Here is a 24,938-nt window from a genome sequence, read left to right on the forward strand (position 1 = left end):
CAATAAACCTGAAGTGAAGAATCGGAATCAATAACTAGTGTCATAGGAATGGTTCAAAACATAGTCAGTAAGAAGAGTCAGTCATCTTGTACTTAAGTCGGCATTGTACCTTTTCTATTTAATTCCGATGAAATTTCTGTGTTTCATCGTCAATAAGAAGGTCTGAGGGATGCAGTACACCTGAAGTGAAGCATTGGAATCTATAACCAGTGTCACAGGAATGGTTCAAAACATAGACAGTAACAAGAGTCAGTCCTCTTGTACTTATGTCGGCATTGTGCCTTTCGTATTTTATTCCGATGAAATTTTGGTGTTTCATCGTCAATAAGAAGGTCGAAGGGATACAGTAAACCTGAAGTGAAGCATCGGAATCTATAACTAGTGTTACAGGATCGGTTCAAAACATAGACAGTAAGAAGAGTCATTCTTCTTGTACTTAAGTCGGCATTGTGCCTTTCCTACTTAATTCCGATGCAATTTCTGTGTTTCATCATCAATAAGAAGGTCAGAGGGATACAGTAAACCTGAAGTGAAGCATCGGAGTCCATAACTAGTGTCACAGGAATGGTTCAAAACATAGTCAGTAAGAAGAGTCAGTCTTCTTGTACTTAAGTCGGCATTGTGCCATTTCTATTTAATTCCGATGCAATTTCTGTGTTTCATTGTCAGTAAGAAGGTCAGAGGGATACAGTAAACCTGAAGTGAAGCATCGGAATCTATAACTAGTGTCACAGGAATGATTCAAAACATAGTCAGTAAAGAGAGTCAGTCTACTTGTACTTAAGTCGGCATTGTGCCTTTTCTATTTAATTCCGATACAATTTCTGTGTTTCGTCGTCAATAAGAAGGTCCAAGGGATACAGTAAACCTGAAGTGAAGCATCGGAATCTATAACTAGTGTCACAGGAATGTTTCAAAACATAGACATTATGAAGAGTCAGTACTCTTGTACTTCAGTCGGCATTGTGTTTTTTGTATCTAATTCCGATGCAATTTCTGTGTTTAATCGTCAATAAGAAGGTCAGAGGGATACAGTAAACCTGAAGGGAAGCATCGGAGTCTATAACTAGTGTCACAGGAATAGTTCAAAACATAGTCAGTAAGAAGAGTCAGTCTTCTTGTACTTATGTCAGCATTGTGATTTTTCTATTTAATTGCGATGGAATTTCTGTGTTTCATCGTCACTAAGAAGGTCAGAGGGATACAGTAAACCTGAAGTGAAGCATCGGAATCTATAAGTGGTGGCACAGGAATGGTTCGAACAAAGTCAGTAAGTAGAGTCAGTCTTCTTGTACTTAAGTCGGCAATGTGCCTTTCGTATTTAATTCCGATGCAATTTCTTTTTTTCATCGTCAATAAGAAGGTCCAAGGGATACAGTAAACCTGAAGTGAAGCATCGGAATCTATAACTAGTGTCACAGGAATGGTTCAAAGCATAGTCAGTAAGAAGGGTCAGTCTTCTTGTACTTAAGTCAGCATTGTGCCTTTTCTTTTTAATTCCGATGCAATTTCTGTGTTTCGTCGTCAATAAGAAGGTCCAAGGGATACAGTAAACCTGAAGTGACGCGGCGGAATCTATAACTAGTGTCACAGAAATAGTTCAAAACATAGTCAGTAAGAAGAGTCAGTCTGCTTGTACTTAAGTCGGCATTGTGCATTTATATTTAATTCCGATGCAATTTCTGTGTGTCATCGTCAATAAGAAGGTCAGAGGGATACAGTAAACCTGAAGTGAAGCATCGGAATGTATAACTAGTGTCACAGGAATAGTTCAAATCATGGACAGAAGGAAGAGTCAGTCTTCTTGTACTTAAGTCGGCATTGTGACTTTTGTATTTATTTCCGATACAATTTCTGTGTTTCATCATCAATAAGAGGGACAGAGGGATACGGGAAACCTGAAGTGAAGCATCGGAATCCATAACTAGTGTCACAGGAATGGTTCAAAACATAGACAGCAGGAAGAGTCATTCTTCTTGTACTTATGTCGGCATTGTGCCTTTTCTATTTAATTCCGATGCAATTTCTGTGTTTCATCGTCAATAAGAAGGTCAGAGGGATACAGTAAACATGAAGTGAATCATCGGAATCTATAACTAGTGTCACAGGAATGGATCAAAACATAGACAGTAAAAAGAGTCAGTCTACATATACTTAAGTCATCATTTTGCCTTTTGTATTTAATTCCGATGCAATTTTTGTGCTTCATCGTCAATAAGAACGTCCAAGGGATACAATAAACCTGAAGTGAAGAATCGGAATCAATAACTAGTGTCATAGGAATGGTTCAAAACATAGTCAGTAAGAAGAGTCAGTCATCTTGTACTTAAGTCGGCATTGTGCCTTTTCTATTTATTTCCGATGAAATTTCTGTGTTTCATCGTCAATAAGAAGGTCTGAGGGATGCAGTACACCTGAAGTGAAGCATTGGAATCTATAACCAGTGTCACAGGAATGGTTCAAAACATAGACAGTAACAAGAGTCAGTCCTCTTGTACTTATGTCGGCATTGTGCCTTTCGTATTTTATTCCGATGAAATTTTGGTGTTTCATCGTCAATAAGAAGGTCGAAGGGATACAGTAAACCTGAAGTGAAGCATCGGAATCTATAACTAGTGTTACAGGATGAGTTCAAAACATAGACAGTAAGAAGAGTCATTCTTCTTGTACTTAAGTCGGCATTGTGCCTTTCCTACTTAATTCCGATGCAATTTCTGTGTTTCATCATCAATAAGAAGGTCAGAGGGATACAGTAAACCTGAAGTGAAGCATCGGAGTCCATAACTAGTGTCACAGGAATGGTTCAAAACATAGTCAGTAAGAAGAGTCAGTCTTCTTGTACTTAAGTCGGCATTGTGCCATTTCTATTTAATTCCGATGCAATTTCTGTGTTTCATTGTCAGTAAGAAGGTCAGAGGGATACAGTAAACCTGAAGTGAAGCATCGGAATCTATAACTAGTGTCACAGGAATGATTCAAAACATAGTCAGTAAAGAGAGTCAGTCTACTTGTACTTAAGTCGGCATTGTGCCTTTTCTATTTAATTCCGATACAATTTCTGTGTTTCGTCGTCAATAAGAAGGTCCAAGGGATACAGTAAACCTGAAGTGAAGCATCGGAATCTATAACTAGTGTCACAGGAATGTTTCAAAACATAGACATTAAGAAGAGTCAGTACTCTTGTACTTTAGTCGGCATTGTGTTTTTTGTATCTAATTCCGATGCAATTTCTGTGTTTAATCGTCAATAAGAAGGTCAGAGGGATACAGTAAACCTGAAGGGAAGCATCGGGATCTATAACTAGTGTCACAGGAATGGTTCAAAACATAGACAGTAATATGAATCAGTCTTCTTGTACTTATGTCGGCATTGTGCCTTTTGTATTTAATTCCGAAGCAGTTCCTTCGTTTCTTCGTCAATACGAAGGTCAGAGGGATACAGTAAACCTGAAGTGAAGCATCGGAATCTATTACTAGTGTCACAGGAATGGTTCAAAGCATAGAGAGTATGAGGAGTCAGTCTTCTTGTACTTAAGTCGGCATTGTGCCTTTTGTATTTAATTCCGATGCAATTTCTGCGTTGCATCGTCAATAAGAAGGTCAGAGGGATACAGTAAACATGAAGTGTAGCATCGGAATCTATAACTAGTGTCTCAGGAATGGTTCAAAACATAGACAGTAAGAAGAGTCATTCTTTTTGTACTTAAGTCGGCATTTTGCTTTTTCTGTTTAATTCCGATGCAATTTCTGTGTTTCATCGTCAATAAGAAGGTCAGAGGTATACAGTAAACCTGAAAGGAAGCATTGGAACCTATAAGTGGTGTCTCAGGAATGGATCAAAACATATTCAGTAAGAAGAGTCAGTCTTCTTGTACTTATGTCGGCATTGTGCCTTTCGTATTTAATTCCGATGCAATTTTGTTGTTTCATCGTCAATAAGAAGGTCCAAGGGATGCAGTAAACCTGAAGTGAAGCATCGGAATCTATAACTAGTGTCACAGGATCGGTTTAAAACATAGACAGTAAGAAGAGTCAGTCTTCTTGTACTTAAGTCGGCATTGCGCCTTTTCTATTTAATTCCGATGCAATTTCTGTGTTTCATCATCAAAAAGAAGGTCCGAGGGATACAGTAATCCTGAAATGAAGCATCGGAGTCTATAACTAGTGTCACAGGAATGGTTCAAAACATAGTCAGTAAGAAGAGTCAGTCTTCTTGTACTTAAGTCGGTATTGTGCCATTTCTATTTAATTCCGATGCAATTTCTGTGTTTCATTGTCAATAAGAAGGTCCAAGGGATACAGTAAACCTGAAGTGAAGCATCGTAATCTATAACTAGTGTCACAGGAATGGTTCAAATCATAGTCAGTAAGAAGAGTCAGTTTTCTTGTACTTAGGTCGACATTGTGCCTTTTGTATTTAATTCCGATGCAATTTCTGTGTTTCATCGTCAATAAGAAGGTCCAGGGGATGCAGTACACCTGAAGTGAAGCATCGGAATCAATAACTAGTGTCACAGAAATGGTTCAAAACATAGACAGTAAGAAGAGTCAGTCTTTTTGTACTTAAGGCGGCATTTTGCTTTTTCTATTTAATTCCGATGCAATTTCTGTGTTTCATCGTCAATAAGAACGTCAGAGGGATACAGTAAACCTGAAGTGAAGCATCGGAATCTATAAGTGGTGTCACAGGAATGGATCAAAACATATTCAGTAAGAAGAGTCAGTCTTCTTGTACTTATGTCGGCATTGTGCCTTTCGTATTTAATTCCGATGCAATTTTGGTGTTTCATCGTCAATAAGAAGGTCCAAGGGATGCAGTAAACCTGAAGTGAAGCATCGGAATCTATAACTAGTGTCACAGGATCGGTTCAAATCATAGACAGTAAGAAGAGTCAGTCTTCTTGTACTGAAGTCGGCATTGTGCCTTTTCTATTTAATTCCGATGCAATTTCTGTGTTTCATCATCAAAAAGAAGGTCAGAGGGATACAGTTATCCTGAAATGAAGCATCGTAGTCTATAACTAGTGTCACAGGAATGGTTCAAAGCATAGTCAGTAAGAAGGGTCAGTCTTCTTGTACCTAAGTCGGCATTGTGCCTTTTCAATTTAATTCCGATGCAATTTCTGTGTTTCGTTGTCAATAAGAATTTCCAAGGGATACAGTAAACCTGAAGTGAAGCGGCGGAATCTATAACTAGTGTCACAGAAATGGTTCAAAGCATAGTCAGTAAGAAGAGTCATTCTTCTTGTACTTATGTCGGCATTGGGCCTTTTCTATTTAATTCCGATGCAATTTCTGTGTTTCATCGTCAATAAGAAGGTCAGAGGGATACAGTAAACATGAAGTGAATCATCGGAATCCATAACTAGTGTCACAGGAATGGATCAAAACATAGACAGTAAAAAGAGTTAGTCTACATATACTGTATTGTGCCTTTTGTATTTAATTCCGATGCAATTTCTGTGTTTCATCATCAATAAGAAGGTCAGATGGATACAGTACACCTGAAGTGAAGCATCGGAGTCCATAACTAGTGTCACAGGAATGGTTCAAAACATAGTCAGTAAGAAGAGTCAGTCTTCTTGTACTTAAGTCGGCATTGTGCCATTTCTATTTAATTCCGATGCAATTTCTGTGTTGCATTGTCAGTAAGAAGGTCAGAGGGATACAGTAAACCTGAAGTGAAGCATCGGAATCTATAACTAGTGTCACAGGAATGTTTCAAAACATAGTCAGTAAGAAGAGTCAGTCTTCTTGTACTTAAGTCGGCATTGTGCCTTTTGTATTTAATTCCGATGCAATTTCTGTGTTTCATCGTCAATAAGAAGGTGTGAGGGATTCAGTAAACCTGAAGCGAAGCATCGCAATCAATAACTAGTGTCACAGGAATGATTCAAAACATAGTCAGTAAAGAGAGTCAGTCTACTTGTACTTAAGTCGGCATTGTGCCTTTTCTATTTAATTCCGATGCAATTTCTGTGTTTCGTCGTCAATACGAAGGTCCAAGGGATACAGTAAACCTGAAGTGAAGCATCGGAATCTATAACTATTGTCACAGGAATGTTTCAAAACATAGACGTTAAGAAGAGTCAGTACTCTTGTACTTCAGTCGGCATTGTGTTTTTTGTATCTAATTCCGATGCAATTTCTGTGTTTAATCGTCAATAAGAAGGTCAGAGGGATACAGTAAACCTGAAGGGAAGCATCGGAGTCTATAACTAGTGTCACAGGAATGGTTCAAAACATAGTCAGTAAGAAGAGTCAGTCTTCTTGTACTTAAGTCGGTATTGTGCCATTTCTATTTAATTCCGATGCAATTTCTGTGTTTCATTGTCAATAAGAAGGTCCAAGGGATACAGTAAACCTGAAGTGAAGCATCGTAATCTATAACTAGTGTCACAGGAATGGTTCAAATCATAGTCAGTAAGAAGAGTCAGTTTTCTTGTACTTAGGTCGGCATTGTGCCTTTTGTATTTAATTCCGATGCAATTTCTGTGTTTCATCGTCAATAAGAAGGTCCAGGGGATGCAGTACACCTGAAGTGAAGCATCGGAAACTATAACTAGTGTCACAGGAATGGTTCAAAACATAGACAGTAAGAAGAGTCAATCTTTTTGTACTTAAGGCGGCATTTTGCTTTTTTTATTTAATTCCGATGCAATTTCTGTGTTTCATCGTCAATAAGAACGTCAGAGGGATACAGTAAACCTGAAGTGAAGCATCGGAATCTATAAGTGGTGTCACAGGAATGGATCAAAACATATTCAGTAAGAAGAGTCAGTCTTCTTGTACTTATGTCGGCATTGTGCCTTTCGTATTTAATTCCGATGCAATTTTGGTGTTTCATCGTCAATAAGAAGGTCCAAGGGATGCAGTAAACCTGAAGTGAAGCATCGGAATCTGTAACTAGTGTCACAGGATCGGTTCAAATCATAGACAGTAAGAAGAGTCAGTCTTCTTGTACTGAAGTCGGCATTGTGCCTTTTCTATTTAATTCCGATGCAATTTCTGTGTTTCGTTGTCAATAAGAATTTCCAAGGGATACAGTAAACCTGAAGTGAAGCGGCGGAATCTATAACTAGTGTCACAGAAATGGTTCAAAGCATAGTCAGTAAGAAGAGTCAGTCTGCTTGTACTTAAATCGGCATTGTGCATTTATATATAATTCCGATGCAATTGCCGTGTTTCATCGTCAATAAGAAGGTCAGAAGGGATACAGTAAACCTGAAGTGAAGCATCGGAATGTATAACTATTGTCACAGGAATAGTTCAAATCATAGACAGTAGGAAGAGTCAGTCTTCTTGAACTTAAGTCGGCATTGTGACTTTTGTATTTATTTCCGATACAATTTCTGTGTTTCATCATCAATTAGAAGGACAGAGGGATACAGGAAACCTGAAGTGAAGCATCGGAATCCATAACTAGTGTCACAGGAATGGTTCAAAACACAGACAGCAGGAAGAGTCATTCTTCTTGTACTTATGTCGGCATTGGGCCTTTTCTATTTAATTCCGATGCAATTTCTGTGTTTCATCGTCAATAAGAAGGTCAGAGGGATACAGTAAACATGAAGTGAATCATCGGAATCCATAACTAGTGTCACAGGAATGGATCAAAACATAGACAATAAAAAGAGTTAGTCTACATATACTGTATTGTGCCTTTTGTATTTAATTCCGATGCAATTTTTGTGTTTCATCGTCAATAAGAAGGTCCAAGGGATACAGTAAACCGGAAGTGAAAAATCGGAATCAATAACTAGTGTCACATTAATGGTTCAAAACATAGTCAGTAAGAAGAGTCAGTCTTCTTGTACTTAAGTCGGCATTGAGACTTTTCTATTTAATTCCGATGCAATTTCTGTGTTTCATCGTCAATAAGAACGTCCAAGGGATGCAGTACACCTGAAGTGAAGCATTGGAATCTATAACCAGTGCCACAGGAATGGTTCAAAACATAGTCAGTAAGAAGAGTCAGTCCTCTTGTACCTTATTCGGCATTGTGCCTTTCGTATTTTATTCCGATGAAATTTTGGTGTTTCATCGTCAATAAGAAGGTCGAAGGGATACAGTAAACCTGAAGTGAAGCATCGGAATCTATAACTAGTGTTACAGGATCGGTTCAAAACATAGACAGTAAGAAGAGTCAGTCTTCTTGTACTTAAGTCGGCATTGTGCCTTTTCTATTTAATTCCGATGCAATTTCTGTGTTTCATCATCAATAAGAAGGTCAGAGGGATACAGTAAACCTGAAGTGAAGCATCGGAGTCCATAACTAGTGTCACAGGAATGGTTCAAAACATAGTCAGTAAGAAGAGTCAGTCTTCTTGTACTTAAGTCGGCATTGTGCCATTTCTATTTAATTCCGATGCAATTTCTGTGTTTCATTGTCAATAAGAAGGTCAGAGGGATACAGTAAACCTGAAGTGAAGCATCGGAATCTATAACTAGTGTCACAGGAATGTTTCAAAACATAGTCAGTAAGAAGAGTCAGTCTACTTGTACTTAAGTCGGCATTGTGCCTTTTCTATTTAATTCCGATGCAATTTCTGTGTTTCGTCATCAATAAGAAGGTCCAAGGGATACAGTAAACCTGAAGGGAAGCATCGGAATCTATAACTAGTGTCACAGGAATGTTTCAAAACATAGACATTAAGAAGAGACAGTACCCTTGTACTTAAGTCGGCATTGTGCTTTTTGTATCTAATTCCGATGCAATTTCTGTGTTTAATCGTCAGTAAGAAGGTCAGATGGATACAGTGAACCTGAAGGGAAGCATCGGAATCTATAACTAGTGTCACAGGAATGGTTCAAAACATAGACTGTAGGAAGAGTCAGTCTTCTTGTACTTAAGTCAGCACTGTGCATTTTCTATTTAATTCCGATGCAATTTCTGTGTTTCGTCGTCAATAAGAAGGTCCAAGGGATACAGTAAACTAGAAGTGAAGCGTCGGAATCTATAACTAGTGTCACAGGAATGGTTCAATACATAGACAGTAATATGAATCAGTCTTCTTGTACTTAATTCGGCACTGTGCCTCTTCTATTTAATTCCGATGCAATTTCTGTGTTTCATCATCAATAAGAAGGTCAGAGGGATACAGTAAACCTGCAGTGAAGCATCGTAATCTATAACTAGTGTCACAGGAATGGTTCAAATCATAGTCAGTAAGAAGAGTCAGTTTTCTTGTACTTATGTCGGCATTGTGCCTTTCGTATTTAATTCCGATGCAATTTTGGTGTTTCATCGTCAATAAGAAGGTCCAAGGGATGCAGTAAACCTGAAGTGAAGCATCGGAATCTATAACTGGTGTCACAGGATCGGTTCAAATCATAGACAGTAAGAAGAGTCAGTCTTCTTGTACTGAAGTCGGCATTGTGCCTTTTCTATTTAATTCCGATGCAATTTCTGTGTTTCGTTGTCAATAAGAATTTCCAAGGGATACAGTAAACCTGAAGTGAAGCGGCGGAATCTATAACTAGTGTCACAGAAATGGTTCAAAGCATAGTCAGTAAGAAGAGTCAGTCTGCTTGTACTTAAGTCGGAATTGTGCATTTATATATAATTCCGATGCAATTGCCGTGTTTCATCGTCAATAAGAAGGTCAGAAGGGATACAGTAAACCTGAAGTGAAGCATCGGAATGTATAACTATTGTCACAGGAATAGTTCAAATCATAGACAGTAGGAAGAATCAGTCTTCTTGAACTTAAGACGGCATTGTGACTTTTGTATTTATTTCCGATACAATTTCTGTGTTTCATCATCAATTAGAAGGACAGAGGGATACAGGAAACCTGAAGTGAAGCATCGGAATCCATAACTAGTGTCACAGGAATGGTTCAAAACACAGACAGCAGGAAGAGTCATTCTTCTTGTACTTACGTCGGCATTGGGCCTTTTCTATTTAATTCCGATGCTTTTTCTGTGTTTCATCGTCAATAAGAAGGTCAGAGGGATACAGTAAACATGAAGTGAATCATCGGAATCCATAACTAGTGTCACAGGAATGGATCAAAACATAGACAATAAAAAGAGTTAGTCTACATATACTGTATTGTGCCTTTTGTATTTAATTCCGATGCAATTTTTGTGTTTCATCGTCAATAAGAAGGTCCAAGGGATACAGTAAACCTGAAGTGAAGAATCGGAATCAATAACTAGTGTCACAGGAATGGTTCAAAACATAGTCAGTAAGAAGAGTCAGTCTTCTTGTACTTAAGTCGGCATTGTGACTTTTCTATTTAATTCCGATGCAATTTCTGTGTTTCATCGTCAATAAGAACGTCCAAGGGATGCAGTACACCTGAAGTGAAGCATTGGAATCTATATCCAGTGCCACAGGAATGGTTCAAAACATAGTCAGTAAGAAGAGTCAGTCCTCTTGTACCTTATTCGGCATTGTGCCTTTTGTATTTTATTCCGGTGAAATTTTGGTGTTTCATCGTCAATAAGAAGGTCGAAGGGATACAGTAAACCTGAAGTGAAGCATCGGAATCTATAACTAGTGTTACAGGATCGGTTCAAAACATAGACAGTAAGAAGAGTCAGTCTTCTTGTACTTAAGTCGGCATTGTGCCTTTTCTATTTAATTCCGATGCAATTTCTGTGTTTCATCATCAATAAGAAGGTCAGAGGGATACAGTAAACCTGAAGTGAAGCATCGGAGTCCATAACTAGTGTCACAGGTATGGTTCAAAACATAGTCAGTAAGAAGAGTCAGTCTTCTTGTACTTAAGTCGGCATTGTGCCATTTCTATTTAATTCCGATGCAATTTCTGTGTTTCGTCATCAATAAGAAGGTCCAAGGGATACAGTAAACCTGAAGGGAAGCATCGGAATCTATAACTAGTGTCACAGGAATGTTTCAAAACATAGACATTAAGAAGAGACAGTACCCTTGTACTTAAGTCGGCATTGTGCTTTTTGTATCTAATTCCGATGCAATTTCTGTGTTTAATCGTCAATAAGAAGGTCAGATGGATACAGTGAACCTGAAGGGAAGCATCGGAATCTATAACTAGTGTCACAGGAATGGTTCAAAACATTGACTGTAGGAAGAGTCAGTCTTCTTGTACTTAAGTCAGCATTGTGCATTTTCTATTTAATTCCGATGCAATTTCTGTGTTTCGTCGTCAATAAGAAGGTCCAAGGGATACAGTAAACTAGAAGTGAAGCGTCGGAATCTATAACTAGTGTCACAGGAATGGTTCAATACATAGACAGTAATATGAATCAGTCTTCTTGTACTTAAGTCGACATTGTGCCATTTGTATTTAATTCCGAAGCAGTTTCTTCGTTTCATCGTCAATACGAAGGTCAGAGGGATACAGTAACCTGAAGTGAAGCATCGGAATCTATAACTAGTGTCACAGGAATGCTTCAAAGCATAGAGAGTAGGAAGAGTCAGTCTTCTTGTACTTAACTTGGCATTGTGCCTTTTGTATTTAATTCCGATGCAATTTCTGTGTTGCATCGTCAATAAGAAGGTCAGGGGGATACAGTAAACATGAAGTGAAGCATCAGAGTCTATAACTAGTGTCACAGGAATGGTTCAAAACATATTCAGTAAGAAGAGTCAGTCTTCTTGTACTTAAGTCGGCATTGTGCCATTTCTATTTAATTCCGATGCAATTTCTGCGTTTCATTGTCAATAAGAAGGTCGGAGGGATACAGTAAACCTGAAGTGAGGCATCGGAATTTATAACTAGTGTCACAGGAATGGTTCAAAACATAGTCAGTAGGAAGAGTCAGTCTTCTTGTACTTTTGTCGGCATTGTGCCCTTTGTATTTAATTCCGATCCAATTTCTGTGTTTCATCGTCAATAAGAAGGTATAAGGGATACAGAAAACCTGAAATGAAGCATCGCAATCTATAACTAGTGTCACAGGAATGGTTCAAAACATAGTCAGTAAAAAGAGAGTCAGTCTTCTTGTACTTAAGTCGGCATTGTGCCTTTCCTATTTAATTCCGATGCAGTTTCTGTGTTTCATCGTCAAAAGAAGGTCCAAGAGATGCAGTCCACATGAAGTGAAGCATCGGAATCTATAACTAGTGTCACAGGAATGGTTCAAAACAAAGACAGTAAGAAGAGTCAGTCTTCTTGTACTTAAGTCGGCATTGTGCCTTTTCTATTTAATTCCGATGCAATTTCTGTGTTTCATCGTCACTAAGAAGATCAGAGGGATACAGTAAACCTGAAGTGAAGCATCGGAAACTATAACTAGTGTCACAGGAATGGTTCAAAACATAGACGGTAGGAAGAGTGAGTCTTCTTGTACTTAAGTCGGCATTGTGAATTTTCTATTTAGTTCCGATGCAATATCTGTGTTTCGTCGTCAATAAGAAGGTCCAAGGGATACAGTAAACCTGAAGTGAAGCGCCGGAATCTATAACTGGTCTCACAGGAATGGTTCAATACATAGACAGTAATAAGAGTCAGTCTTCTTGTACTTACGTCGACATTGTGCCTTTTGTATATAATTCCGATGCAATTTGTTCGTTTCATCGTCAATAAGAAGGTCAGAGGGATACAGTAAATCTGAAGTGAAGCATCAGAATCTATAACTAGTGTCACAGGAATGGTTCAAAGCATAGAGAGTAGGAAGAGTCAGTCTTCTTGTACTTAACTCGGCATTGTGCCTTTTGTATTTAATTCCGATGCAATTTCTGTGTTGCATCGTCAATAAGAAGGTCAGAGGGATACAGGAAACATGAAGTGAAGCATCGGAATCTATAACTAGTGTCACAGGAAAGGTTTAAAACATAGTCAATAAGAAGAGTCAGTCTTCTTGTACTTAATTCGGCACTGTGCCTTTTCTATTTAATTCCGATGCAATTTCTGTGTTTCATCTTCACTAAGAAGGTCAGGGGGATACAGTAAACCTGAAGTGAAGCATCGGAATCTATAACTAGTGCCACAGGAATGGTTCAAAACATAGACTGTAGGAAGAGTCAGTCTTCTTGTACTTAAGTCAGCATTGTGCATTTTCTATTTAATTCCGATGCAATTTCTGTGTTTCGTCGTCAATAAGAAGGTCCAAGGGATACAGTAAACTAGAAGTGAAGCGTCGGAATCTATAACTAGTGTCACAGGAATGGTTCAATACATAGACAGTAATATGAATCAGTCTTCTTGTACTTAAGTCGACATTGTGCCATTTGTATTTAATTCCGAAGCAGTTTCTTCGTTTCATCGTCAATACGAAGGTCAGAGGGATACAGTAAACCTGAAGTGAAGCATCGGAATCTATAACTAGTGTCACAGGAATGGTTCAAAGCATAGAGAGTAGGAAGAGTCAGTCTTCTTGTACTTAACTCGGCATTGTGCCTGTTGTATTTAATTCCGATGCAATTTCTGTGTTGCATCGTCAATAAGAAGGTCAGAGGGATACAGTAAACATGAAGTGAAGCATCGGAATCTATAACTAGTGTCACAGGAATGGTTCAAAACATAGTCAATAAGAAGAGTCAGTCTTCTTGTACTTAATTCGGCACTGTGCCTTTTCTATTTAATTCCGATGCAATTTCTGTGTTTCATCATCAATAAGAAGGTCAGAGGGATACAGTAAACCTGAAGTGAAGCATCAGAGTCTATAACTAGTGTCACAGGAATGGTTCAAAGCATATTCAGTAAGAAGAGTCAGTCTTCTTGTACTTAAGTCGGCATTGTGCCATTTCTATTTAATTCCGATGCAATTTCTGCGTTTCATTGTCAATAAGAAGGTCAGAGGGATACAGTAAACCTGAAGTGAGGCATCGGAATCTATAACTAGTGTCACAGGAATGGTTCAAAACATAGTCAGTAGGAAGAGTCAGTCTTCTTGTACTTTTGTCGGCATTGTGCCTTTTCTATTTAATTCCGATGCAGTTTCTGTGTTTCATCGTCAATAAGAAGGTCCAAGGGATGCAGTCCACATGAAGTGAAGCATCGGAATCTATAACTAGTGTCACAGGACTGGTTCAAAACAAAGACAGTAAGAAGAGTCGGTCTTCTTGTACTTAAGTCGGCATTGTGCCTTTTCTATTTAATTCCGATGCAATTTCTGTGTTTCATCGTCACTAAGAAGATCAGAGGGATACAGTAAACCTGAAGTGAAGCATCGGATACTATAACTAGTGTCACAGGAATGGTTCAAAACATAGATGGTAGGAAGAGTCTGTCTTCTTGTACTTAAGTCGGCATTGTGAATTTTCTATTTAGTTCCGATGCAATATCTGTGTTTCGTCGTCAATAAGAAGGTCCAAGGGATACAGTAAACCTGAAGTGAAGCGCCGGAATCTATAACTAGTCTCACAGGAATGGTTCAATACATAGACAGTAATAAGAGTCAGTCTTCTTGTACTTACGTCGACATTGTGCCTTTTGTATATAATTCCGATGCAATTTCTTCGTTTCATCGTCAATAAGAAGGTCAGAGGGATACAGTAAACCTAAAGTGAAGGATCGGAATCTATAACTAGTGTCACAGGAATGGTTCAAAACATAGTCAGTAAGAAGAGTCAGTCTTCTTGTACTTAAGTCGGCATTGTGCCTTTTCTATTTATTTCCGATGCAATTTCTGTGTTTCATCTTCACTAAGAAGCTCAGAGGGATACAGTAAACCGGAACTGAAGCATCGGAATCCATAAGTGGTGTAACAGGAATGGTTCGAACAAAGTCAGTAAGTAGAGTCAGTCTTCTTGTACTTAAGTCGGCATTGTGCCTTTCGTATTTAATTCCGATTTAATTTCGGTGTTTCATCGTCAATAAGAAGGTCCAAGGGATACAGTAAAACTGAAGTGAAGCATCGGAATCTATAACTAGTGTCACAGGAATGGTTCAAAGCATAGTCAGTAAGAAGAGTCAGTCTTCTTGTACTTAAGTCGGCATTGTGCCTTTTCTATATAATACCGATGCAATTTCTGTGTTTCGTCGTCAATAAGAAGGTCCAAGGGATACAGTAAACCTGAAGTGAAGCATCGGAATCTATAACTAGTGTCACAGGAATGGTTCAAAACATAGACTGTAGGAAGAGTCAGTCTTCTTGTACTTAAGTCAGCATTGTGCATTTTCTATTTAATTCCGATGCAATTTCTGTGTTTCGTCGTCAATAAGAAGGTCCAAGGGATACAGTAAACTAGAAGTGAAGCGTCGGAATCTATAACTAGTGTCACAGGAATGGTTCAATACATAGACAGTAATATGAATCAGTCTTCTTGTACTTAAGTCGACATTGTGCCATTTGTATTTAATTCCGAAGCAGTTTCTTCGTTTCATCGTCAATACGAAGGTCAGAGGGATACAGTAAACCTGAAGTGAAGCATCGGAATCTATAACTAGTGTCACAGGAATGGTTCAAAACATAGAGAGTAGGAAGAGTCAGTCTTCTTGTACTTAACTCGGCATTGTGCCTGTTGTATTTAATTCCGATGCAATTTCTGTGTTGCATCGTCAATAAGAAGGTCAGAGGGATACAGTAAACATGAAGTGAAGCATCGGAATCTATAACTAGTGTCACAGGAATGGTTCAAAACATAGTCAATAAGAAGAGTCAGTCTTCTTGTACTTCATTCGGCACTGTGCCTTTTCTATTTAATTCCGATGCAATATCTGTGTTTCATCATCAATAAGAACGTCAGAGGGATACAGTAAACCTGAAGTGAAGCATCAGAGTCTATAACTAGTGTCACAGGAATGGTTCAAAACATATTCAGTAAGAAGAGTCAGTCTTCTTGTACTTAAGTCGGCATTGTGCCATTTCTATTTAATTCCGATGCAATTTCTGCGTTTCATTGTCAATAAGAAGGTCAGAGGGATACAGTAAACCTGAAGTGAGGCATCGTAATCTATAACTAGTTCACAGGAATGGTTCAAAACATAGTCAGTAGGAAGAGTCAGTCTTCTTGTACTTTTGTCGGCATTGTGCCTTTTCTATTTAATTCCGATGCAGTTTCTGTGTTTCATCGTCAATAAGAAGGTCCAAGGGATGCAGTCCACATGAAGTGAAACATCGGAATCTATAACTAGTGTCACAGGACTGGTTCAAAACAAAGACAGTAAGAAGAGTCAGTCTTCTTGTACTTAAGTCGGCATTGTGCCTTTTCTATTTAATTCCGATGCAATTTCTGTGTTTCATCGTCACTAAGAAGATCAGAGGGATACAGTAAACCTGAAGTGAAGCATCGGATACTATAACTATTGTCACAGGAATGGTTCAAAACATAGATGGTAGGAAGAGTCTGTCTTCTTGTACTTAAGTCGGCATTGTGAATTTTCTATTTAGTTCCGATGCAATATCTGTGTTTCGTCGTCAATAAGAAGGTCCAAGGGATACAGTAAACCTGAAGTGAAGCGCCGGAATCTATAACTAGTCTCACAGGAATGGTTCAATACATAGACAGTAATAAGAGTCAGTCTTCTTGTACTTACGTCGACATTGTGCCTTTTGTATATAATTCCGATGCAATTTCTTCGTTTCATCGTCAATAAGAAGGTCAGAGGGATACAGTAAACCTAAAGTGAAGCATCGGAATCTATAACTAGTGTCACACTAATGGTTCAAAACATAGTCAGTAAGAAGAGTCAGTCTTCTTGTACTTAAGTCGGCATTGTGCCTTTTCTATTTATTTCCGATGCAATTTCTGTGTTTCATCTTCACTAAGAAGATCAGAGGGATACAGTAAACCTGAAGTGAAGCATCGGAATCTATAACTAGTGTCACAGGAATGGTTCAAAGCATAGTCAGTAAGAAGAGTCAGTCTTCTTGTACTTAAGTCGGCATTGTGCCTTTTCTATATAATACCGATGCAATTTCTGTGTTTCGTCGTCAATAAGAAGGTCCACGGGATACAGTAAACCTGAAGGGAAGCATCGGAATCTATGACTAGCGTCACAGGAATGTTTCAAACATAGACATTAAGAAGAGTCAGTACTCTTGTACTTAAGTCGGAATTGTGCTTTTTGCATCTAATTCCGATGCAATTTCTGTGTTTAATCGTCAATATGAAGGTCAGAGGCATACAGTAAACCTGAAGGGAAGCATCGGAATCTATAACTAGTGTCACAGGAATGGTTCAAAACATAGGCTGTAGGAAGAGTCAGTCTTCTTGTACTTAAGTCAGCATTGTGCCTTTTCTATTTAATTCCGATGCAATTGCTGTGTTTCGTCGTCAATAAGAAGGTCCAAGGGATACAGTAAACTAGAAGTGAAGCGTCAGAATCTATAAAAAGTGTCACAGGAATGGTTCAATACATAGGAAGTAATATGAGTCAGTCTTCTTGTACTTAAGTCGGCATTGTGCCTTTTGTATTTAATTCCGAAGCAGTTTCTGCGTTTCATCGTCAATAAGAAGGTCAGAGGGATACAGTAAACCAGAAGTGAATCACCGGAATCTATAACTAGTGTCACAGGAGTGGTTCAATGCATAGAGAGTAGGAAGAGTCAGTCTTCTTGTACTTAAGTCGGCATTGTGCCTTTTGTATTTGATTCCGATGCAATTTCTGTGTTGCATCGTCAATTAGAAGGTCAGAGAGATACAGTAAACATGAAGTGAACCATCGGAATCTATAACTAGTGTCACAGGAATGGTTCAAAACATAGTCAGTAAGAAGAGTCAGTCTTCTTGTACTTAAGTCGGCATTGTGCCATTTCTATTTAATTCCGATGCAATTTCTATGTTTCATTGTCAATAAGAAGGTCAGAGGGATACAGTAAACCTGAAGTGAAGCATCGGAATCTATAACTAGTGTCACAGGAATGTTTTAAAACATAGTCAGTAAGAAGAGTCAGTCTTCTTGTACGTAAGTCGGCATTGTGCCTTTTGTATTTAATTCCGATGCAATTTCTGTGTTTTATCGTCAATAAGAAGGTATGAGGGACACAGTAAACCTGAAGTTAAGCATCACAATCTATAACTAGTGTCACAGGAATGGTTCAAACATAGTCAGTAAGAAGAGTCAGTCTTCTTGTACTTAAGTCGGCATTGAGCCTTTTCTATTTAATTCCGATGCAATTTCTGTGTTTCGTCGTCAATACGAAGGTCCAAGGGATACAGTAAACCTGAAGTGAAGCATCGGAATCTATAACTAGTGTCACAGGAATGTTTCAAAACATAGCCATTAAGAAGAGTCAGTACTGTTGTACTTAAGTCGGCATTGTGCTTTTTGTATCTAATTCCGATGCAATTTCTGTGTTTAATCGTCAATAAGAAGGTCAGAGGGATACAGTAAACCTGAAGGGAATCATCGGAATCTATAACTAGTGTCACAGGAATGGTTCAAAACTTAGACTGTAGGAAGAGTCAGTCTTCTTGTACTTAAGTCAGCATTGTGCCTTTTCTATTTAATTCCGATGCAATTTCTGTGTTTCGTCGTCAACAAGAAGGTCCAAGGGATACAGTAAACTAGAAGTGAAGCGTCGGAATCTATAACTAGTGTCACAGGAATGGTTCAATACATAGACAGTAATATGAGTCAGTTTTCTTGTACTTAAGTCGGCGTTGTGCCTTTTGTATTTAATTCCGAAGCAATTTCTTCGTTTCATCGTCAATAAGAAGGTCAGAGGGATACAGTAAACCTGAAGTGAAGCATCGGAATCTATATTTATTGTCACATGAATGGTTCAAACATAGAGAGTAGGAAGAGTCAGTCTTCTTGTACTTCAGTCGGCATTGTGCCTTTTGTATTTAATTCCGATGCAATTTCTGTGTTGCATCGTCAATAAGAAGGTCAGAGGGATCCAGTAAACATGAAGTGAAGCATCGGAATCTATAACTAGTGTCACAGGAATGGTTCAAAACATAGTCAATAAGAAGAGTCAGCTTCTTGTACTTAATTCGGCATTGTGTTTTTTCTATTTAATTCCGATGCAATTTCTGTGTTTCAACATCAATAAGAAGGTCGGAGGGATACAGTAAACCTGAAGTGAAGCATCGGAGTCTATAACTAGTGGCACAGCAATGGTTCAAAACATATTCAGTAAGAAGAGTCAGTCTTCTTGTACTTAAGTCGGCATTGTGCCATTTCTATTTAATTCCGATGCAATTTCTGCGTTTCATTGTCAATAAGAAGGTCAGAGGGATACAGTAAACCTGAAGTGAGGCATCGGAATCTATAACTAGTGTCACAGGAATGGTTCAAAACATAGTCAGTAGGAAGAGTCAGTCATCTTGCATTTTTGTCGGCATTGTGCCTTTTGTATTTAATTCCGATCCAATTTCTGTGTTTCATCGTCAATAAGAAGGTATAAGGGATACAGTAAACCTGAAGTGAGGCATCGGAATCTATAACTAGTGTCACAGGAATGTTTCAAACATAGACATTAAGAAGAGTCAGTACTCTTGTACTTAAGTCGGAATTGTGCTTTTTGCATCTAATTCCGATGCAATTTCTGTGTTTAATCGTCAATATGAAGGTCAGAGGCATACAGTAAACCTGAAGGGAAGCATCGGAATCTATAACTAGTGTCACAGGAATGGTTCAAAACATAGACTGTAGGAAGAGTCAGTCTTCTTGTACTTAAGTCAGCATTGTGCCTTTTCTATTTAATTCCGATGCAATTGCTGTGTTTCGTCGTCAATAAGAAGGTCCAAGGGATACAGTAAACTAGAAGTGAAGCGTCAGAATCTATAAAAAGTGTCACAGGAATGGTTCAATACATAGGAAGTAATATGAGTCAGTCTTCTTGTACTTAAGTCGGCATTGTGCCTTTTGTATTTAATTCCGAAGCAGTTTCTGCGTTTCATCGTCAATAAGAAGGTCAGAGGGATACAGTAAACCAGAAGTGAATCACCGGAATCTATAACTAGTGTCACAGGAGTGGTTCAATGCATAGAGAGTAGGAAGAGTCAGTCTTCTTGTACTTAAGTCGGCATTGTGCCTTTTGTATTTGATTCCGATGCAATTTCTGTGTTGCATCGTCAATTAGAAGGTCAGAGAGATACAGTAAACATGAAGTGAACCATCGGAATCTATAACTAGTGTCACAGGAATGGTTCAAAACATAGTCAGTAAGAAGAGTCAGTCTTCTTGTACTTAAGTCGGCATTGTGCCATTTCTATTTAATTCCGATGCAATTTCTATGTTTCATTGTCAATAAGAAGGTCAGAGGGATACAGTAAACCTGAAGTGAAGCATCGGAATCTATAACTAGTGTCACAGGAATGTTTTAAAACATAGTCAGTAAGAAGAGTCAGTCTTCTTGTACGTAAGTCGGCATTGTGCCTTTTGTATTTAATTCCGATGCAATTTCTGTGTTTTATCGTCAATAAGAAGGTATGAGGGACACAGTAAACCTGAAGTTAAGCATCACAATCTATAACTAGTGTCACAGGAATGGTTCAAACATAGTCAGTAAGAAGAGTCAGTCTTCTTGTACTTAAGTCGGCATTGAGCCTTTTCTATTTAATTCCGATGCAATTTCTGTGTTTCGTCGTCAATACGAAGGTCCAAGGGATACAGTAAACCTGAAGTGAAGCATCGGAATCTATAACTAGTGTCACAGGAATGTTTCAAAACATAGCCATTAAGAAGAGTCAGTACTGTTGTACTTAAGTCGGCATTGTGCTTTTTGTATCTAATTCCGATGCAATTTCTGTGTTTAATCGTCAATAAGAAGGTCAGAGGGATACAGTAAACCTGAAGGGAATCATCGGAATCTATAACTAGTGTCACAGGAATGGTTCAAAACTTAGACTGTAGGAAGAGTCAGTCTTCTTGTACTTAAGTCAGCATTGTGCCTTTTCTATTTAATTCCGATGCAATTTCTGTGTTTCGTCGTCAACAAGAAGGTCCAAGGGATACAGTAAACTAGAAGTGAAGCGTCGGAATCTATAACTAGTGTCACAGGAATGGTTCAATACATAGACAGTAATATGAGTCAGTTTTCTTGTACTTAAGTCGGCGTTGTGCCTTTTGCATTTAATTCCGAAGCAATTTCTTCGTTTCATCGTCAATAAGAAGGTCAGAGGGATACAGTAAACCTGAAGTGAAGCATCGGAATCTATATTTATTGTCACATGAATGGTTCAAACATAGAGAGTAGGAAGAGTCAGTCTTCTTGTACTTCAGTCGGCATTGTGCCTTTTGTATTTAATTCCGATGCAATTTCTGTGTTGCATCGTCAATAAGAAGGTCAGAGGGATCCAGTAAACATGAAGTGAAGCATCGGAATCTATAACTAGTGTCACAGGAATGGTTCAAAACATAGTCAATAAGAAGAGTCAGCTTCTTGTACTTAATTCGGCATTGTGTTTTTTCTATTTAATTCCGATGCAATTTCTGTGTTTCAACATCAATAAGAAGGTCGGAGGGATACAGTAAACCTGAAGTGAAGCATCGGAGTCTATAACTAGTGGCACAGCAATGGTTCAAAACATATTCAGTAAGAAGAGTCAGTCTTCTTGTACTTAAGTCGGCATTGTGCCATTTCTATTTAATTCCGATGCAATTTCTGCGTTTCATTGTCAATAAGAAGGTCAGAGGGATACAGTAAACCTGAAGTGAGGCATCGGAATCTATAACTAGTGTCACAGGAATGGTTCAAAACATAGTCAGTAGGAAGAGTCAGTCATCTTGTATTTTTGTCGGCATTGTGCCTTTTGTATTTAATTCCGATCCAATTTCTGTGTTTCATCGTCAATAAGAAGGTATAAGGGATACAGTAAACCTGAAGTGAGGCATCGGAATCTATAACTAGTGTCACAGGAATGTTTCAAACATAGACATTAAGAAGAGTCAGTACTCTTGTACTTAAGTCGGAATTGTGCTTTTTGCATCTAATTCCGATGCAATTTCTGTGTTTAATCGTCAATATGAAGGTCAGAGGCATACAGTAAACCTGAAGGGAAGCATCGGAATCTATAACTAGTGTCACAGGAATGGTTCAAAACATAGACTGTAGGAAGAGTCAGTCTTCTTGTACTTAAGTCAGCATTGTGCCTTTTCTATTTAATTCCGATGCAATTGCTGTGTTTCGTCGTCAATAAGAAGGTCCAAGGGATACAGTAAACTAGAAGTGAAACGTCAGAATCTATAAAAAGTGTCACAGGAATGGTTCAATACATAGGAAGTAATATGAGTCAGTCTTCTTGTACTTAAGTCGGCATTGTGCCTTTTGTATTTAATTCCGAAGCAGTTTCTGCGTTTCATCGTCAATAAGAAGGTCAGAGGGATACAGTAAACCAGAAGTGAATCACCGGAATCTATAACTAGTGTCACAGGAGTGGTTCAATGCATAGAGAGTAGGAAGAGTCAGTCTTCTTGTACTTAAGTCGGCATTGTGCCTTTTGTATTTGATTCCGATGCAATTTCTGTGTTGCATCGTCAATTAGAAGGTCAGAGAGATACAGTAAACATGAAGTGAACCATCGGAATCTATAACTAGTGTCACAGGAATGGTTCAAAACATAGTCAGTAAGAAGAGTCAGTCTTCTTGTACTTAAGTCGGCATTGTGCCATTTCTATTTAATTCCGATGCAATTTCTATGTTTCATTGTCAATAAGAAGGTCAGAGGGATACAGTAAACCTGAAGTGAAGCATCGGAATCTATAACTAGTGTCACAGGAATGTTTTAAAACATAGTCAGTAAGAAGAGTCAGTCTTCTTGTACGTAAGTCGGCATTGTGCCTTTTGTATTTAATTCCGATGCAATTTCTGTGTTTTATCGTCAATAAGAAGGTATGAGGGACACAGTAAACCTGAAGTTAAGCATCACAATCTATAACTAGTGTCACAGGAATGGTTCAAACATAGTCAGTAACAAGAGTCAGTCTTCTTGTACTTAAGTCGGCATTGAGCCTTTTCTATTTAATTCCGATGCAATTTCTGTGTTTCGTCGTCAATACGAAGGTCCAAGGGATACAGTAAACCTGAAGTGAAGCATCGGAATCTATAACTAGTGTCACAGGAATGTTTCAAAACATAGCCATTAAGAAGAGTCAGTACTGTTGTACTTAAGTCGGCATTGTGCTTTTTGTATCTAATTCCGATGCAATTTCTGTGTTTAATCGTCAATAAGAAGGTCAGAGGGATACAGTAAACCTGAAGGGAATCATCGGAATCTATAACTAGTGTCACAGGAATGGTTCAAAACTTAGACTGTAGGAAGAGTCAGTCTTCTTGTACTTAAGTCAGCATTGTGCCTTTTCTATTTAATTCCGATGCAATTTCTGTGTTTCGTCGTCAACAAGAAGGTCCAAGGGATACAGTAAACTAGAAGTGAAGCGTCGGAATCTATAACTAGTGTCACAGGAATGGTTCAATACATAGACAGTAATATGAGTCAGTCTTCTTGTACTTAAGTCGGCGTTGTGCATTTTGTATTTAATTCCGAAGCAATTTCTTCGTTTCATCGTCAATAAGAAGGTCAGAGGGATACAGTAAACCTGAAGTGAAGCATCGGAATCTATATTTATTGTCACATGAATGGTTCAAACATAGAGAGTAGGAAGAGTCAGTCTTCTTGTACTTCAGTCGGCATTGTGCCTTTTGTATTTAATTCCGATGCAATTTCTGTGTTGCATCGTCAATAAGAAGGTCAGAGGGATCCAGTAAACATGAAGTGAAGCATCGGAATCTATAACTAGTGTCACAGGAATGGTTCAAAACATAGTCAATAAGAAGAGTCAGTCTTCTTGTACTTAATTCGGCATTGTGTTTTTTCTATTTAATTCCGATGCAATTTCTGTGTTTCAACATCAATAAGAAGGTCGGAGGGATACAGTAAACCTGAAGTGAAGCATCGGAGTCTATAACTAGTGGCACAGCAATGGTTCAAAACATATTCAGTAAGAAGAGTCAGTCTTCTTGTACTTAAGTCGGCATTGTGCCATTTCTATTTAATTCCGATGCAATTTCTGCGTTTCATTGTCAATAAGAAGGTCAGAGGGATACAGTAAACCTGAAGAGAAGCGTCGGAATATATAACTAGTCTCACAGGAATGGTCCAATACATAGACAGTAATAAGAGTCAGTCTTCTTGTACTTAAGTCGGCATTGAGCCTTTTCTATTTAATTCCGATGCAATTTCTGTGTTTCATCGTCACTAAGAAGGTCAGAGGGATACAGTAAACCTGAAGGGAAGCATCGGAATCTATAAGTGGTGTCACAGGAATGGTTCGAACAAAGTCAGTAAGTAGAGTCTGTCTTCTGGTACTTAAGTCGGCATTGTGCCTTTCGTATTTAATTCCCATTTAATTTCGGTGTTTCATCGTCAATAAGAAGGTCCAAGGGATACAGTGAACCCTAAGTGAAGCATCGGAATCTATAACTAGTGTCACAGCAATGGTTCAAAACATAGTCAGTAAGAAGAGTCAGTCTTCTAGTACTTAAGTCGGCATTGTGCCTTTTCTATTTAATTCCGATGCAATTTCTGTGTTTCGTCGTCAATGAGAAGGTCCAAGGGATACAGTAAACCTGAAGTGAAGCATCGGAATCTATAACTAGTGTCACAGGAATGTTTCAAAACATAGACATTAAGAAGAGTCAGTACTCTTGTACTTAAGTCGGCATTGTGCATTTTGTATCTAATTCCGAAGCAATTTCTGTGTTTAATCGTCAATAAGAAGGTCAGAGGGATAAAGTAAACCTGAAGGGATGCATCGGAATCTATAACTAGTGTCACAGGAATGGTTCAAAACATAGACTGTAGGAAGAGTCAGTCTTCTTGTACTTAAGTCAGCATTGTGCCTTTCCTATTAAATTCCGATGCAATTTCTGTGTTTCGTCGTCAAAAAGAAGGTCCAAGGGATACAGTAAACTAGAAGGGAAGCGTCGGAATCTACAACTAGTGTCACAAGAATGGTTCAATACATAGACAGTAATATGAGTCAGTCTTCTTGTACTTAAGTCGGCATTGTGCCTTTTGAATTTAATTCCGAAGCAGTTCCTTCGTTTCATCGTCAATAAGAAGATCAGAGGGATACAGCAAACCTGAAGTGAAGCATCGGAATCTATAGC

Source organism: Schistocerca americana, unplaced genomic scaffold (assembly GCF_021461395.2).
Source record: "Schistocerca americana isolate TAMUIC-IGC-003095 unplaced genomic scaffold, iqSchAmer2.1 HiC_scaffold_19, whole genome shotgun sequence".
NCBI lineage: Eukaryota > Metazoa > Arthropoda > Insecta > Orthoptera > Acrididae > Schistocerca > Schistocerca americana.